The sequence below is a fragment of the Lactuca sativa genome, chromosome 5 (assembly GCF_002870075.4).
Source record: "Lactuca sativa cultivar Salinas chromosome 5, Lsat_Salinas_v11, whole genome shotgun sequence".
Taxonomy (NCBI): Eukaryota; Viridiplantae; Streptophyta; class Magnoliopsida; order Asterales; family Asteraceae; genus Lactuca; species Lactuca sativa.
Window position 1 is genome coordinate 261082727 of NC_056627.2, and position 12978 is coordinate 261095704.

The following is a 12978-nucleotide window of genomic DNA, read 5'->3' on the forward strand; positions in this document are numbered from 1 at the left end:
GGTTACTAAGAGCAACAGGAATTAAAACTTTTGGCAGACTTTTCCAAGTGAATAAATTTGTTGACATACACACATGTTTTTCAACAATGTTTCAACCTAATCATCGACAAGCAAACGAACATGTTTTGGGTGAATATTTTGCTAATGTTTTGGCTCAAGATTATATTAGAGTATATCAGGGACAAGATATTATTAATGATGTAACGACCCAATTTTCACGTCCAAAAATTTCATTTTTGATTAAGTGTTTTGCAAAACATTTGTAACAAAATATAATCCGATCATATCATTTAATAAAAACATGTCTTGTATCTGAAAACCGAATCGTAATAACATAATAATGTCAGAGTACAAATCCCAGAATAACTCATAGTGAAGAAAACAAAGAGTGTCTGTATGATGTGCCGCTACCGCCCCAACTCCTTCCCCTTCGCTGAAGAGGTACCTGAAACCAAAACTGTAAACTGTAAGCACGAAGCTTAGTAAGTTCCCCCATCGTACCACATAACATACAATCTCATAGCATACATACTGTCGGTCAATTCTGGGTTGCCCGACCTACCCGGTACGGCCATTCTGGGGTGCCGACCTACCCGTGCGGCCATTCTGGGGTGCCGACCTACCCATGTCAAGCCATTCTGGGGTGCTGACCTACTCGTCGGTCCTAACAACCGACCCTCGGGGACTATTCCACCCCTACTGCTACTATCACATATAACATATCATGCCAGCATATAAACATATCATCACATACTGTCAGACATATCTGGGGTGTCTGACCTACCCTTCGGTCCTGACAACCGAACTCTACTACTATCACATATAACATATCATGCCTGCATATAACATATTAGGTAGTAGCAAACCTAGATGATATCACAAAGACAATCATCTAACATACAACTCCTACTGGTGGGCCGGCATTGTGGCCGTAAACCCACCGCTAATGGAAGGTAACTCACCTCGAACAAGTAGCTGCTGATAATCCGTGTGGGAAGTCTCTGTCTGCTGTTGCTCCGGAAAATTCTCCAGCTACAATCCCCATAAACACTTAGTCATAAACTGACATCTACTCTTAGGGTAAAATGACTATTCTACCCCCAACCAAGTCTACGTCAAAGTCAACTTCAAGTTGACCCGACTCGCCGATTTGGGTCGTCAACTCGCCGAGTCCCTCACCCTTTACTCGTTCTCATCCATGACCCCACTCGTCGAGTTGGGCCGTCAACTCGACGAGTTCTTCTCTCATATGAACATCACATGAAAACTCATCCGACTCGCCGAGTTGATGAACAACTCGTCGAGTTCACCTTCATCTGATGAACAAGTTCTGTCCTCGACTCGCCGAGTTGATGAACAACTCGTCGAGTCCATCTTCATCCTTAAGAAGGTTGTCTTGGACTCGTCGAGTCTGCTCATGCACTCTCTGATTCCCATGAATTTCCTGAACAATGGCTTAGTCCAGAACGTTGGGTCACTCCCCGGGACCCCCTTAAAACCTTTCCACACTCAACTGGGTCCTTTTGACCCTCAACTGATATGGGACAGAAACCTTGGACTCGCCGAGTCCAAGAATGGACTCGTCGAGTTGGTCACATCCTCTCACTAAATCTTTGATTTCTGATGTACAACCTTTGATCAAAAGATAGATTTATGCCTCTACAATCGATCTAGCATATAAATTTACAACCTTTACGTGCTTGCATGGGACTTTGAGCTCAAAAGGTCCTAAAACAAGCTCTTACAATGCTTGGGGCCTTCTTTGAGCGCAAGAGCCACTCCTTTCTGCCTTGTAACCCCTCTAAGGACCTAGATCCGAAACATCAACCCCAAACCATGCTTGCAATCATGGTTGGTGACCAAAATGGCTTAGAAAAGCCGTAGAACTCCACAAAATGGTATCTATCAAAAGAACCAACAAGGTATAGACTTTATACCTTCTGTAGACTGCAAATGATGCTCAAAATCGGATCCTTCTAGCCTCCTCTTGATCCTTCAAGCTTTTCCTTACTTCCTTGGGTCATAAAACCACCAAAATCACTCCAAATGCCTTAGATTGCTTCAATAACGGCTAGGGTTTGCTATGGGGGTCTTCTGGGAGCAAATAGGACGAAGGAGGCCGCGTTAAGGTGTTTAAATAGGGTGCAAACCCTCGGGTTAGGGTTTTTGTCCAAACAGGGCCTACTCGCCGAGTCTAGGACCCGACTCGTCGAGTCCACAACTTAAACCTCGCGTCTCATCCTGCTTCTACTCGGCGAGTTGGTCCTTCAACTCGTCGAGTCCAAGGCCAAAATGCAAAACATTTTAAAGAATTAATAAAAGAATACGTACCAAGAACCAGGTGCTACAAATCTCCCCCACTTATTTTAGACTTTGTCCTTGAAGTCTGCTGCTCGATCCTGAAACAGCTCGGGGTAATGCCCCATCATCTCTTCCGCCGGCTCCCAAGTCCACTCCGACCCCTTCCGGTGCTGCCATTGCACCTTCACGAGTTCCACTCTTTTGTTCCTCAAATCCTTCGACTTCCGGTCGAGGATTGCCACCGGTTGCTCAATGTAGTTCAGGCTGTCATCAACCTGAATGTCCTCTAAGGTTTCCACTGCTGAGGCGTTCACCAAGCACTTTCGCAGATGAGAGACATGGAAAGTGTTGTGTATCTGACTGAGTTCGGCTGGCAAATCCAACCTATACGCCACCTTGCCCACTCGGGCTATAACCCTGAACGGTCCAATGTATCTGGGGCCCAACTTGCCCCGCTTCCTGAATCGGATAACGCCTTTTCATGGCGACACCTTCAGGAGAACCATATCCCCGTCCTGAAACTCCAGTTCTGATCGGCGCTTATCGGCATAGCTTTTCTGCCGACTCTGAGCAGTCTGAAGCCTGCTCTGGACCTGCTGGATCTTTTCTGTCGTCTTGAGCACTACCTCAGTTCTCCCTATTAGCCTCTGGCCAACCTCGCCCCAACATATCGGGGTCCTGCACTTCCTCCCATATAGCATCTTGAAGGGAGGACGATCAATGCTCGCATGATAACTATTGTTATAGGAGAACTCTGTCAATGGAAGGTAGGTATCCCAACTACCTCCGAAATCTAATACGCAAGCTCGCAGCATATCCTCCAAGGTCTGGATGGTCTGCTCGCTCTGACCATCCGTCTGCGGGTGAAAGGCAGTGCTAAAATGCAGACGAGTACCCAGCTTGTCATGAAACTTCTTCCAAAACGTGGAAGTGAACCGCACATCCCTATCTAAAATCAAAGAAACTGGCACACCGTGCCGCGCCACCACCTCCCGGATATAGATGTCGGCCAACTTCTAGGCCGAGATGCTCTCCTGGATTGGGATAAGATGGGCGCTCTTGGTCAATCGGTCAATGATGACCCAGATCGAATCCACTCCCCGTGCGGTCCTGGGAAGCTTTGTGATAAAATCCATCGTGATGTCTTCCCATTTCCATAGCGGAATATCCAACGGCTGCATCTTGCCTTGAGGTCTCTAATGCTCAACCTTGACCTTCCTGCAGGTCAAGCACCGCTCCACGAACCATGCCACATCCCGCTTCATGCATGGCCACCAATAGTCCAGATGAAGATCCCTATACATCTTCGTCGCCCCGGGATGAATGGAGAACCAAGATTTGTGTGCCTCCTCCATCAGAACCTGGCACACACCCCCGAGGTATGGCACCCACACCCTACGGTGTAGTGTCAGCGATCCTCGGCTGTCATAGTCGAAGGAGGAAACCTGCCCCACGATCCGCTCGCTCTTCCGATGTTCCTCCTTCATGGCCTCCTGCTAGGCCTCCCGAATCCGCTCCAACAGCGGAGTCACCACTGTCATCCTCAGATAGATATCCCTGATCGGCGCTGCCTTGCGGCTAAGCACATCGGCCAACACATTGGCCTTACCCGGGTGATAAAGGATCTCGCAATCGTAATCCTTCACCACGTCCATCCACCGACGCTGCCTCAAGTTTAGATTCGGCTGATCCATGAGGTACCTCAAACTCTTATGGTCCGTGTAGATGGTACAGTGAACCCAATAGAGGTAATGACGCCAAATCTTGAGTGCGAATACAACATCCCCCAACTCTAAATCATGTGTCGGCTAGTTCGCCTTGTGAGGCTTTAGCTGCCTCGACGCGTAGGCGATGACATGCCCTCTCTACATCAATACTACGCCCAAACCTGAGATGGACGCATCGCAATACACAACAAGATCCTCCATGCCCTCTGGCAGGGCTAAGATTGGCGCATTGCACAATCTCTGTCTCAGTCTCTCGAACGCGGACTGCTGCTCAGGCCCCCAACGAAAGACAATGGCCTTCCTTGTTAGCCTGGTCAGGGGTACGACTATCTTGGAGAAATCCTGGATGAATCTCCGATAGTAACCAGCTAATCCTAGGAAACTCCGAATCTCAGATGGAGACTTCGGAACCTCCCATCTCATCACGACCTCCACTTTGGCCGGGTCCACTGAGATTCCGTCCTGGTTGACGAGATATCCAAGGAACTGCACCTCACGCAACCAGAACTCACACTTGGAGAACTTAGCATACAAGTTCTCCTTCCTCAAACTCTCTAGAACCTCTCGTAGATGCTCCTCCTGCGTCTTGGAGTAAACCAAGATATCATCAATAAACACTATCACAGACCGATCTAACATCGGTCTACACACGCGTTACATGAGGTCCATGAACGCGGAAAGAGCATTGGTGAGCCCGAAGGGCATCACCACAAACTCGTGTTGGATAAGGTGTCTAAATCCATAACTATTTCTGGGTGTACTTGACCCGACCCGGCATGGTCCATTTGGGTTGCATGGCACCATGCAATTGGATAGACTAAATGAGAGGAATAACACTTAGAGATTATTAATATATTATAAGTTCTAATATATTAATAATATTATTTGATTAGTTTGATCAAAGAATTAATTTGGAATTAATTAAGTGATCAAAGGATAACTAATTAAATATATGGGTTGATTATGTAAATCATTCATATCTTGTATAATGGGCTAAGAGGCTCCATGGATTATCAAGTTGGGTTCTACCCATAGGATGTTCCATGGGAGTTACAAACCCATGGGTCATGTAAATGAAGAGTCATGACACATTAGGGTTTACATGGTGTAACCCTAGATGTGTCAACACTATATAAGGATCCCATTCTCCACCAAAATCGGCTACACATAAGAAACTAGAGGGCTTGGCCGATTTCAAGAAGTGTGTATTCTCTCAAAAAGTCTTTCCAAGAGCATTTGGTGTTGTGTGAAGCATTTGAGGCATCACACTTGGGGTGCTAGGCTCACAAGGTTTCAAGGAACATAAGCAACAACAAGGTAAGTTATTCTATCTTTCATTCAAGTTAAAATTGTCCCCCATGTATGCTAGATAGGAATATAACCTTGGAAATTCAACTTTGCATGATAATTAGACAAACATAGATCCAAGGTTATTAGGGTTGCATGTACACTTAGGAAGTGTTAGAATGCTCAAAACCCATCAGTGGTATCAGAGCCTAGGCTTGTTTGTTTGTTATTTGTGCTAAAAAAGTTGAAGAAAGTCGAAAAACTTGCTGTCTGACTGCTGGACTCGTCGAGTCCATGGGGGGACTCGTCGAGTTCACTTGTATCTTCAACCTACTCGTCGAGTAGGTTAATGCACTCGGCGAGTAGGGTCGACAGAGTGCAGATTTTCAACTTTAGTTGCTGGAAATGGATTAGAAACATTACCCTAAACTGTTTTTGGTACTTGAAAACTTGTTTTAGATGGTGTAATGTCTTGCTAATTCATTTACAACAACTAGTTATCAAAATTACAAAGTTTTAAGTGTAGTTTTGATTCATGAAAGTGCTTATGTTCATGTTCTTGATCTTATGATGTTTAGATGATCATAGGAATTATTTGTAACCTATGTGGTAGTTTAATTCTTGATCATAATGTGTTTTAATGGAGTCCATAACTTGTCCTCAAGTTATGGAAAACCAAAAGTCACTTGGATTAAAAACCATTAAAAGAACACAAGAGTTAGAAAAATGGAGAGTCTTCATTTTATTACTCTATTAAACTCATAAGTTACAAGAAATGAAAAGTTTTGAAAGTTTACAAAACTTGCCCTCAAGTTTTGGAACAAGTAAAGTCAAGTTAAAACTTTAGTTCCAACCCTTAGAATTTTAAAAGTTAAAATTCAACCCTTATACTTATATTATTATGATTTAATAATTATATATATATATATATATATATATATATATATATGTATATGTATAAGAACAAAGTCGTCTTACCGCTAGTACGCCTCATTCACGAAGCCGGTGTATAAGGTGGGTATAAGGTTGTTGCCTATAAAATGGCAACTTAATGGGTGTCCACTCTCACCCACCGCTTGCTTGATCGGTGGAGGGTCGTTAGCCGAACGGGTAAGACAAGGACTTATAAATTCTCATTAAAAGTATGATGAATATTATAAAGTAACTAAATGTTTTATTAAATTCCCAATCTTAGTTACTTTAGGAAAAATGTGAATAAGGTGCTAATCCATGAAATTACACTTTACACTTTGTTTAAGTCGTTGGTGGAGCGTGTGTGGTTAACCGGCACACTAACTTGGACTTAACAAGGTAGGTAAAGGGTGACTTAAGGTTTATTATAGTATCGGTGGAGCGTGTGTGGTTTACCGGCACATCGATTGAGTGATAAACTTTAAGGGTACCAAGTGATTTGCATGGTTACTTCACACCTCGTTTTGTGATGCTCGGTATCCCAGTCACAAAACTTGGAGGGCACACTCGAGATTGAAACATGCCTTTGAAAAGTTCATTGAATCTCAAAGAATCTAGGAATTTCTAAGAACCAAATCAAAAACCTAATATTTAATATTTCGGTTTTCGTGGTGGAAATTGGTGAATCGTCATTCACCTACCTTTCAAATATGTTATAGCTTGGATTACGGCATACCTCTTCTAAGTTATAATATATTGTGATTAGGTCCTAGCCTTAATATTACATTTGGGAGTTTTATTAAGTACTCTCTTAATATCTAAACTAATCTTGTCCTTTTCTTTCAGATGCCTTCAAACAATGTTGCTTCTGGCTCTAACCCTTATAGCTCCTTTACCCTTATGAACTTGTGTGGGAAAGTCACTTTTGATGGATCCAACTTCAATGAGTGGATCAGAAACATCAGGATGATTACCCGCTACGAGGACAAAGAATATGTCCTTGACAAGGAGCTTAAGGAAATTGATGAGACCACTGCAACTCCCCAGGAGATCGCTGACTTTCAGGCACATGAAAGGGATGCTACGAAAGTGGCTTGCATCATGATGGCCACGATGACAACGGAACTCCAAAAGTCTTATGAGGATTTCTACCCTTATGAAATGCACCAAGATTTGATGGAAAGATACCATCAAAGTGCACGACAAGAGAGGTATGAAATCATCTGCTCCATGATAACAACCATGATGAAGGACAGGGAATCCGTCACGAGCCACATGCAGAAAATGCAAAGGTATGTGGATCGATTGCTGAAGCTTAATGTGAACTTCCCTGAGGAGCTTGCAATAGATATCATTTTGCACTCCCTACCATCGTGCTATGATCAATTCCGCATGACATATCACATGAATAAGGAAGAGGTCACACTCAGCAAACTTCAGGGACTTCTCAAGACTGCAGAAACAGGTCTTAAGGGGAAGTCGGTTGTTAACATTCCTACTCCAAACTCTACTCCGGTTTTGGCAATCGGGAAAAGTCGAGGGAAGAAGAGAAAGAGCTCTTCTAAGGGTACCAAGGCTCAGACCCTTGATGGCTCTTCTTCAAGTGGAACCAAGAAAGGTTCCATCACTCCTTCTTCTGACCCAAAAGAGGCTGAATGTTTCTATTGCCATGAAAAATCTCATTGGAAGCGGAACTGCCCAAAATACCTGCAAGATGTGAAGGATGGGAAAGTTAAACCCAACCATGCAGGTATTTACACTATCATTTCTAATAACTCACCCCATTCTAAATCTTGGGTCCTTGATACCGGTTGTGGTATTCATATTTGTTGTGACTTGCAGGGACTAAGAAGAAGTGAGAATGTGGAGCAAGGAAGAATAAACTTAATCATGGGGAATAGGAAAGTTACACCTGTCACCAAGATTGGAGTTTATACTTTATCGCTAAGTAGTGGGTTAAATTTAGATTTGAATAAATGTTGTTATTCACCAGGAATGGAAAGAAATATTATTTCCTTTCATGCTTTGTAAAAACAAGGGTTTACCTTTTCATTTAACAATGAAGTTGGTTCTATTGATGCTTTCTTTAATAATGTTCTTTATTTTAAAGCATTACCTTGTGATGGTGTGTATCAAGCTGTATTTGTTGTAGATAACTTAGGAAATAATGTTTTGTGTATTGATTATATTAATAATAATAACTTGGATAAAGCATCATTATGGCATTGTCGTCTTGGACATATAAGCAAGAAACGCATAGGCCAACTCCAAAAGGATGGAGTCTTGGAGTCATTTGACCTAAAGTCAGATGATAGTTGCGAATCATGCTTACTTGGAAAAATGACAAAGTCACTCTTCATAGGTTCTTGTGAGAGAGGTGAAGGTTTGTTGGACCTTGTACACACGGATGTGTGTGGACCATTCAAACATGCCACAAGGGATGCTAATCATTATTATTTGACTTTTACTAATGATTACAGTAGATATGGATATGTCTACTTGATCAAGCATAACTTAGAGACTTTCGAAAGGTTTAAGGAATTTAAACAGGAAGTCGAGAATCAATTGGGCAGGAACATTAAGATGCTTCGATCCGATCGTGGTGGTGAGTATCTTAGTTCAGAGTTCCTTGACTATCTAAGGGAATGTGGGATAGTCTCACAATTGACACCTCCCAGGACACCACAGTTGAATGGTGTGGCTGAGAGGCGTAATCGAACCTTGTTGGATATGGTTCGTTCCATGATGAGTCGAGCTTCGCTACCAATCTCATTCTGGGGGTATGCCTTAGAGACTGCCACCCATATCCTTAATCTAGTCCCTACAAAGAAAGTTTCCAAAACTCCTCACGAGATGTGGACTGGTAAAGTACCCAAACTAGACCACATCAAGATTTGGGGTTGCAAGGCTTTCGTGAGACGCGAGACTCATGATAAGCTCGAACCTCGAAGCGAGAGGTGTATTTTCATCGGCTACCCACAGCAATCCTTTGGTTACCTCTTCTACAGACCTAGTGAAAATGTGGTCTTTGTAGCTAGGAGGGCTTTCTTTAGAGAGAGAGAGAGAGAGAGAGTTTATAAGCCAAGGAAACAGTGGGAGGCAAGTTGATCTTTAAGAAATTCAAGAGTCAAGCGGTGAAGGAACTTCAAACCCTAGCACTCAACTTGAGGAGGAAACTCCTGTTGAGCCAATTGACAAGTCTATACCTCTGAGGCGTTCCACAAGGGTTAGGAATGCTCCTGAGCATTACTATGGATTCCATATTACTGCAGAAGGAGATACACTTATCAGTGATGAGACACTGATAGGTCTGGATGAACCTAACAGTTACGTGGAAGCCATGGCAGGCCCTGATTCAGCCAAGTGGAAAGAGGCAATGGACAGCGAAATACAGTCCATGTATGACAGTCAAGTTTGGAACTTGGTTGAGAATGTACCAGGTCGTAAGACAGTAGGGTGCAAATGGGTCTTCAAGAAGAAGACCGACATAGATGGTAAAGTACAAACTTATAAGGCTAGACTGGTTGCAAAGGGCTTCTCTCAAATTCCTGGAGTGGACTATGATGAGACCTTTTCTCCAGTAGCCAAGATTAAGTCTATTCGGGTTCTGTTAGCCATAGCTGCATTTCATGACTATGAAATATGGCAAATGGATGTCAAAACCGCTTTCCTTAATGGAAAGTTGGCTGAAGATGTTTACATGAGTCAGCCAGAGGGTTTTGTCAGCAACGAGTACCCTAATAGAGTGTGTAAGCTTGAGAAATTCATTTATGGATTGAAGCAAGCACCTCGTAGATGGAATCTTTGCTTTGATGAAAAGGTCAAGGAATTTGGCTTTTCTAGGAGTGAAGATGAGTCTCGCGTGTATGTCAAGGCTAGTGGGAGTATAGTTAGCTTTTTGGTGTTGTATGTGGATGACATACTACTCATAGGAAATGACATCCCAACTCTGCAGGAAGTTAAGTCCTGGCTTAGGAAGTGTTTCTCTATGAAGGACCTAGGAGAAGCTACCTGTATTCTAGGGATAAGGATCTTGAGAGATCGGAGTAAAAGACTAATTGGACTTAGTCAAAGTACCTATTTGGATAAGGTGTTGAAGAAATTCAGCATGCAGGACTCCAAGAAAGGAGAGTTACCCATCCAGAGTAACGCTAGATTGAGTAAGACACAAAGCCCTAGCACTGAGGCTGAGATAGCAGAAATGATTCGAATACCTTATGCTTCGGCTGTAGGATCGATCATGTATGCTATGACGTGTACTCGACCTGGTGTAGCCTTTGCCCTGAGCATGGTTAGCAGGTATCAGGCGAACCCTGGCAAGGCACACTGGACTGCGGTAAAGAATATCCTCAAGTACCTACGGAGGACTAAGGACTGGGTCCTTACCCTCGGTGGGAGTGATGACTTGAGAGTTGTAGGGTATAGTGATGCTAGCTTCCAGACTGATAGGGATAATTTCCGCTCTCAGTCGGGCTGGGTCTTTACCCTAAACGGAGGAGCAATTTCTTGGAAGAATTCCAAGCAAGAGACAGTGGCTGATTCAACTTGTGAATCAGAGTATATTGCAGCTAGCGAGGCGGCAAAGGAGGCGATATGGCTGAAGAACTTCATTGGAGACTTGGAGTTGTACCAGCTATTAAAGACCCAATGGAAATTTTATGTGATAGTGAAAGCGCTGTTGCCTTAGCCAAAGAACCAAGGGATCACGGGAGATCCAGACACATCGACAAAAAATACCATTTTATTAGACATCGAATAGAAGAAGGACTCCTCGTGGCAAAGAGGGTATCATCGGATGAGAATCCGGCAGATCCCCTCACGAAGGGACTGACTCGGGTTAAGCATCTCCAGCATGCTCGGAGCATAGGGCTGAAGGATGATATTAGATTTAGTAGTTAGATAACCTCGAAATTTGTAAAGTGTAATTGACATTAGATGATGAATAAAAGGTGTTTTATTTATGAGTAAAGTGTTGCTATCTCTTTTCGATCTTTTACTAAATTTCTTTTGCATGTTTTGACTTCCAGAATAATTTTGTTTGGTATAACATATTATTCAAACCTCCACAGTCGGTCATATGTCGGAAGTAGGTATGAATCAAGACTGTCATGATTGGTTGTAGAGGTCTAAGGTGTTGGACAAGGTTACAACAATCATGAGTGCTCATAAGTTCTGAGCATTGGACTCAACCCACGCTCACTGGAATCACTTCATGGAATTCTATCTCGAGTGATCGTGAGACGGTAATATCATATAAGTCTTCAAACCTAGAGATATGATTTGTTACTTACAAGTTGGTTATGCATTGATTGTACGAAAACGCATTGGTAACTCGATGTTATAAAACGTGCCTTTGTGTATAATTCAATGAGTGGTAGAACAAACATATGAGTCAAAGTTTATCTGTTCCTTCTTGGATTAGAAGCTGATATCTGGGCCCCTCGATGATTTTGTTTTGACCTATGTACCAGGCCCGGTCAGAACTAAGTTGATGTGTTCAATTAAGTTCTGTGTCAAACAAATCGGAAATCGGGAAACAAACTGCTGGACAATAAGTAAGACATTGTTCCATGTATTTGTCCGGCTGATATCTAGAACGGAGGATTATATGATCCCTTATCTTAAATGGCGTACCATCATCTTCTCAGTTCCGAGAAACCTTGAAAGAGCTATGATTGCCGATCGGTTCCTAAAGTACTAGAGCTATAGTTATTAGACTTATCCAAGTGGGAGACTGTTGGATAAGGTGTCTAAGTCCATAACTATTTCTGGGTGTACTTGACCCAACCCGGCATGGTCCATTTGGGTTGCATGGCACCATGCAATTGGATAGACTAAATGAGAGGAATAACACTTGGAGATTATTAATATATTATAAGTTCTAATATATTAATAATATTATTTGATTAGTTTGATCAAAGAATTAATTTGGAATTAATTAAGTGATCAAAGGATAACTAATTACATATATGGGTTGATTATGTAAATCATTCATATCTTGTATAGTGGGCTAAGAGGCTCCATGGATTATCAAGTTGGGTTCTACCCATAGGATGCTCCATGGATGCTCCATGGGAGTTACAAACCCATGGGTCATGGAAATGAAGAGTCATGACACATTAGGGTTTACATGGTGTAACCCTAGATGTGTCAACACTATATAAGGATCCCGTTCTCCACCAAAATCGGCTACACATAAGAAACTAGAGGGCTTGGTTGATTTCAAGAAGTGTGTATTCTCTCAAAAAGTCTTTCCAAGAGCATTTGGTGTTGTGTGAAGCATTTGAGGCATCACCCTTGGGGTGCTAGGCTCACAAGGTTTCAAGGAACATAAGCAACAACAAGGTAAGTTATTCTATCTTTCATTCAAGTTAAAATTGTTCCCCATGTATGCTAGATAGGAATATAACCTTGGAAATTCAACTTTGCATGATAATTAGACAAACATAGATCCAAGGTTATTAGGGTTGCATGTACACTTAGGAAGTGTTAGAATGCTCAAAACCCATCAACTCTTAGTGGCCATAGCGCATCCAAATCGCAGTCTTCTGTACATCCTCCTCTCTGACCCTCATCTAATGATATCCTGAACGCAGATCAATCTTGGAGAACCAAGATGCTCCCTGTAGCTGGTCAAAGAGGTCATCAATCCTCGGGAGTGGGTAACGGTTCTTCACTGTTACCTTGCTCAGCTCCCGGTAATCTATATACATCCGATCCGACCCGTCCTTCTTTCTCACAAACAGAATCG